Genomic DNA, 6,452 nt, shown 5'->3' on the forward strand with positions numbered 1-6,452 from the left:
TTTGATAAACCCCTTAGGACTAAGATATGTCCTAAGTTGGTCTTAGGACACGTCCTAATCCTAAGACTGCTTCGATAAACAGGCCCCAGTAGTAGTACTAGCTCCGAGCACCTGTTTTGGGATATATATACAGCTAATTAACCGTAAATAACTGCGAGATAATGAATAACAAGTTGATAATTGTCTATTCTCTGCTAATTAATTATCATTAATGTACCTGCAATTCACCCTGATTCATTTGTGAGACCACCGACACTAATAATATTACCTCAAAGTTAGAGGTTCTCCGTTACTTGGAACTTCATATCGGATCCGATCAATTTATTGGTTCCATTCCCCCTAGTATTAATGATCCATTTGCAGTGACGATGACAATCATAGGTATACTCATTACTGTTGATTTTGCATGATAACATACATGTTATGTCAACTCATCTCTCCTTTCTACGGCGCCAGAAAGAAAAAAAAAGCCTTGCAATGCGTCATAATTATTTGGACTACTTCCATATGACTTTAAAAAAAAACAAACAATAATTTATTTCATTGATTGAGATTGGGCTGACGATACATTTCAGCATGTGAAATCTTAATTGTTAGTCCAAGTACACAGTTATCATCCATTGATTTTCATTTTTTACAAAGAGGGGGGGGGGGGGGAATTATTTTATTTTAGTTTGAGAATCACTCATACTTCTTGTATGATGTCACCTAGCTTAGCCTACAAATTACCAAAAAGAAACACATTTTTATTTCCTCTAGCTTATGTGTATGCCTTTTCATAAACATGTAAAAATGTGTTACTGCCTATATATTGACCTTAAATGTTATTCAGTCTTGCGTGGCCAATGGGACCTTGTTCTACTCATGTGGTATGCTATAAGCAGATAAGTCACTTTCTTTCCTTTTGAAATACAAATAACTTTTTAAATATACATGAGGAATTTTTATATTAGCCTCCCCCCCCTCCTTAATTTGAAATCTCTATTTTCAGACATAGGCTCATATAAATTCGACTTTCGAAGAATTGAAATAAATCTGAGACAGCAAATGAGTATTCAGCTGCTTTACATTAAAATACATCATGTACATACATGTCATGCATGTGACATACACATTATATATAAATAGTTATAAAGACATTTAAAAAGCAATTTTTTGCAAATTATGTAGGCCCAAATCTTGATAGTTAAACTTTAAACGGCAAAAAATTAACACCCAAAGTTCAAACATGAGAATGAACTTCTAGTCTTTAATGTATATATGCTATTGCCATGAAACTAGGTAAACTGTCTTATAATTCCCTAATCTTAGTTCATGCCAAGTTTGATTAAAATTAGTATTTCTACTCTATTAGGGGTCTAGTGTGGATAGTGTATAACTTGCAAATTATTTCATACTCCTTCCAAATTTATTGCTTTAAAAATTACGGATGAAATTACATTAGAAAAAAATGTGTCAATTTTTTTTAGGTTAAGGATGTTCGCTCCACTTGATTTTGAATTTTTACCAGATATTCGGAATCCTCTGGTCTTATCCATGCAGTGCCATTAAAAAATTTTGGCCGCAAACCCCTACTTTTCTTTTCATATTTTTATTACGTAGTTTAAAAAGCCATATTTGAAAATCTTATAAAATCCTTGTTATTTTTCCATAGCTTTTGAAAGAAAAAGGTGCCAGTGTTAAGTGTATGAAAAATCTAGAGAGAATCACTTCCCGCCAAATTTTTAATGGCTTATATCTTAAAAACAAGCACACGGACCCTTCATTTTTTCTGTTTTTTTAGTTCCTTTATTCATATACTTTCAATTTATAACAGTCTTTTAAAAAGCTTGTTAATTTGAAACAGAGTAGCGAACATCCTTAAGTAGTGATTTGGTATAGTTTGAAAAGTTCAAATATTAGTATGTCTGAAGTTGTCAAACTAAATTATAGACCCTTTAAACATAAAATTGTCCAAATTTTGAGTTATAGCAAGTAGATTTTTCTATTATGTTAATATGTCCTGTCCCAAAAGTACTACACTACACTGTTAAAATCTTTTTTGGATAGAGCCAGCGCAATTTTTTAAATTTGCTTTTTAAGCTCATCGTTCCGAAGGAACAGTGAGATTTTGCCATCACTTGGCGTCCATCGTCGTCTGTCGTTGTCTGTTGTGAACCGTTGGCGTCCGTCGGGTGTAAACTATTTCATACATCTTCTCCTCTACTGAACCAATTCCTACCAAACTTAAGCTGAATGATCTTTAGGGTATCTACAATAAAGTTTGTGTTTTTTTTTTGTTTCATCAAAAAACATGGTTGTCATGGCTAAATAAGAACATAGGTGTAAATGCATTTTTTGGCTTTTATCTCAAAACCCAAAGCATTTAGAGCAAATCTGACACAGAGTAAATTGTTCATTAGGTGTTCAAAGTTCTATTAGCCCTGAAATTTTCTGATCAATCTAATAACCCATTGTCATGATTGTTGGGTTGCTGTCACTAAATTGGTAATTTCCAGTTTTTGGTTTTTATCTTGAATATTATTAATGATAAAGAGAAACTGTAAACAGCAAAAATGTTCAGCAAAGTAAGATCTACAAAAGTTTCTATAACCAAAATTGTCAATGGGCACCTTAAGGAGTTATTGCACTTTAACGACAATTTTACACAATTTGTTTATCATGTTTTCTAACTTTAAAAAATCTTCTCCTCTGAAACTACTGAACCAATTCCAACCAAACTTAGGCTGAATGATCCGTAGGGTATTTAGAATAAAGCTTGTGTTTTATTTTCTGTTTCACCAATAAACATGGCTGCCATGTCTAAAAATAGAACATAGGGGTAAAATGCAGTTTTTGGCTTATATCTCAAACACTAAAGCATTTAGAGCAAATCTTATGTGAGGTAAAATTGTTCATTATGTCAAGTTCTATCAGCCATTAAATTTTCAGATGAATCTAACAATCCATTGTTGGGTTGCTATCACTAGATTGGTAATTTTAAGGAAACTTTGCAGTTTTTATACGACCGAAAAAAAATTTTGCAGTCAAAATATTGGTATGACGTTGGCATCGTCGTCGTCGTCAAAAGACACATTGGTTTTCGCACTCTAACTTTAGTTTAAGTTAATGGATCGCTGTGAAATTTTACCTTAAGGTTCAATATCACAAAAGGAAGGTTAGGATTGATTTTGGGGGTTATGGTACCAACAGTTAAGGAATTAGGGGCCAAAAATAAGCAGTTTTGTAACTTCCAGACATAACTTGTGTGTTAGTGTATGGATCTCTCTGACATTGTACCACAAGGTTCCATATCACAAAGGGAATGCTGGGATTTATTTTGGGGGTAATAGACTATTTTCATATTACCGACTTTTGACTCCGGATTATATAATTTGTCGACTGGTTACCTTGGACATCATAGTACTCGGTCAAGTACGAGCAACCAAAATAAGTAAAATCAAACATATAATCGGTGTAATTTGAAGGGAAAGTTTATTGTTTTCCGATGTTTTGTAGTGAAAAAAAAGTGTTAAGCAGGTAATTTTCCCCCAAAATTGTACCAATTGAACGCTTGGTTTTACTTCTTTAGCTTGCTCTTACCTGACTTGGTACCATGATGTCCAAGGTAACCAGTCGACAAATTATATAATCCAGAGTCAAAAGTCGGTAATATGAAAATAGTCTATTGCCTCAAAATTTTAGGAATTAGGGGCAAAAAAAGGGGCAAAAAACAAGCATTTTTCTAGTTTCATGACAATAACTTGTGTGTAAGTGTATGGATCTTTCTGAAATTGTACTACAAGGTTCCATATCACCAAGGGTAAGCTGGAATTGATTTTGGGGGTACACCATGTAATTGCCCAAAATGTTTAGGAATAAGGGGCCAAAAATAAGCTTTTTTCTAGTTTCCAGACAATAACTTGTGTTCAAGTGTATGGATCTCTCTGAAATTGTACTGCAAGGTACCATACCACGAAGGGAAGGCTGGGATTGATTTTGGGGGTAATTGCCCCAAAATTTTAGGAATTAGGGGCAAAAAAGGGGCAAAAAACAAGCATTTTTCTAGTTTTAGGACAATAACTTGTGTGTAAGTGTATGGATCTTTATGAAATTGTACTACAAGGTTCCATATCACCAAGGAGAGCTGGGATTGAGTTTGGGGGTAATTGCCCTAAATGTTTAGGAATTTAGGGCCAAAAAGGGGCCAAAAAAACAAGCATTTTTCTAATTTCCAGACAATAACTTGTGTTCAAGTGTATGGATCTCTCTGAAATTGTACTGTAAGGTACCATACCACATAGGGAAGGCTGGGATTGAGTTTGGGGGTGATGAATCATAAGAGGGTTCAAAAAATTTGGGGAGGGTATTTTTTTCCTTTTTTTCCTTTTGTTTTCTTTAAAATTTTCCATTTTAAATTGTGTATTTCTGATTTATATATAAAGCAAATAATAATGATATGGTTTGAATAGGTAAATTAGAAATTTTTAAGTTCTTAGACCACATTCATTTTGTGAGCCTCTTGTTTTAATTGCTTCTGTAAGTAATATATTAATTTGAAATTTTGACGACAGACACATACAGATTATACCATTAACAATATTTCAGAGTTTAATGTTGTCAAGCACACAAATCATAGAAGAATAGTTAATCACGTCATTGTTGCCCATTGAAAAATTAGTATGAACACCATGAAAAAGTATGGGAATGTTTGTTTGTTAAACTATTGACCATGGTTATGTCTTTGAAACTGTTGACTGGCAAATAGTTGGTGAAATGAAATAGCACAAATATTTCATTCCTTTTTTATATCATGGTATATAGAAAAACACATACTGATGTATAATAATAGTTATAGTCATTAAATTATAGTTTTTACCTTTTTTAAGTTTAGGGCAAGAAATATAGAAGATAAAGAAAAATATAAACAATTACAACTGTACAGTAGAAATGATCGACAAAACAAGATAAACAGAAGACAACAAGGCCTAAATGGTAAGACCACTTCTATATAATAAAAGTGATTGCCCTTGAATGATGACTTTTATAAAAATAAATAGATGTGGTATGGTAAATGAGTTATCTATCCACCAGAGTTCAATGAAGTGGATGCAAGCAATAAAAGACCAATGACGGCCTTCAATAATGAGAAAACCCATACCTTATAAGTCAGCCAATAAAGACCCCAACATGAAAAAATCAAACAATCCAAATTAGTTCAAAGCCAATAACAATAAAAAAATCATGTCTGTGAGCACTCCACCTAACCATAATCTAGGACAGTGGTTCAAATAGCACAACATATGAACAAACTGTAAAATCTGTTGAAAGTGGCTCAACTCATTATCACTGTAAGGCACTAAAACGACTGATATTAAGTCGTGGACACAAAGCACTGAAATAACAGAACTCATAACCATGATAAGTAAGAATATCAAATTTAAGTTTCTCAAAATGTTCATATTAAACATGATAAAATAAGCTTATTTCATATTGCTGTTTTTTTTTCTCAATTTTTTATTTTGTGTATTTATAGGTGAGACTTCTTGGTTTTCATGATCATCAACAGGTCAATACAGAAGAGGAAACTTAAGGTTAATACTTTTCTACATTGTGTGATAATTGGATTAATGTGAAATGAAATGTGTGCTTACCTGGAAAAAGAAAATAGGAAATTTCTACAAAATGGTTGTAAACAAAATGGAGTACAATCATAGATGCACAAGAACACAATTGTGTAATTGCAACAACCTACATATTCACTGAAGGATTATGGAGAAATGTAGAAAAATAGTATTTTGTTGTCGAAATAAACACCTGCTTTATCCATTCATGTACATAGCTCTGTCACATCAAATATACAGAGGAAGATGTTTGAAGAACAAATTGCAAAAATGTATTCTCTACCAATTGAAAGAAGATGTCTGGTGGATGGAATTATTTATGCACTGAACTGTTATGTAGGGGATTGAATAATTGTACGCAGCAGCTTAAACAGAAGAAAAGTTAAATTAACATGAAAAGTGGTTATTTTATTTAATCTGCAAATATGAGCACAATATTAATAACATCACAAATAGTATGATATTCATAGCGTTTTGCTTTTTATTGTATTGTCTCAAATAGCTAGCCTATTGTTTTTGTATGTCATGTTACTCATCAGTGAACATTTTATTAAAGTTTTAATTATCTTTTGTATCAATTATTCAGTCTCAGGAAAAATTATATTCATACTGTTTTTACTGTTATGAAATTTTCATAGAGGAAAATTGAATAACAAAAATTTCCATAGAGGAAATTTGGAGAACAATGTTTTCCTTAGAGGAAATTTGTGGTCTTGAATTTTCCCTCAAGGAAAATTGTTTGTCAAAAATTTCCTCACAGGAAATTGCTGTTGACAAAATTTCCTCACAGGAAAAAGTATTTCCTCAAAGGAAAATTTGAAGCCGCAAATTTCCTCACAGGAAAAGTAT

The 6,452-nt window shown here is 32.5% G+C and overlaps 1 long non-coding RNA gene across 1 annotated transcript; it reads left to right on the forward strand.

Annotated features, from left to right (window-relative positions):
- The first annotated feature begins 205 nt into the window (after window positions 1-205).
- LOC127720267 (uncharacterized) lies at window positions 206-6,170 on the forward strand. Its single transcript, XR_007990684.1, has 3 exons — window positions 206-381; window positions 4,869-4,974; window positions 5,516-6,170. It is a non-coding gene; the product is annotated as an uncharacterized LOC127720267 (long non-coding RNA).
- Window positions 6,171-6,452: the final 282 nt, after the last annotated feature.

This window comes from Mytilus californianus, unplaced genomic scaffold (genome assembly GCF_021869535.1).
Source record: "Mytilus californianus isolate M0D057914Y unplaced genomic scaffold, xbMytCali1.0.p SCAF_11, whole genome shotgun sequence".
In the NCBI taxonomy this organism is placed as follows: domain Eukaryota; kingdom Metazoa; phylum Mollusca; class Bivalvia; order Mytilida; family Mytilidae; genus Mytilus; species Mytilus californianus.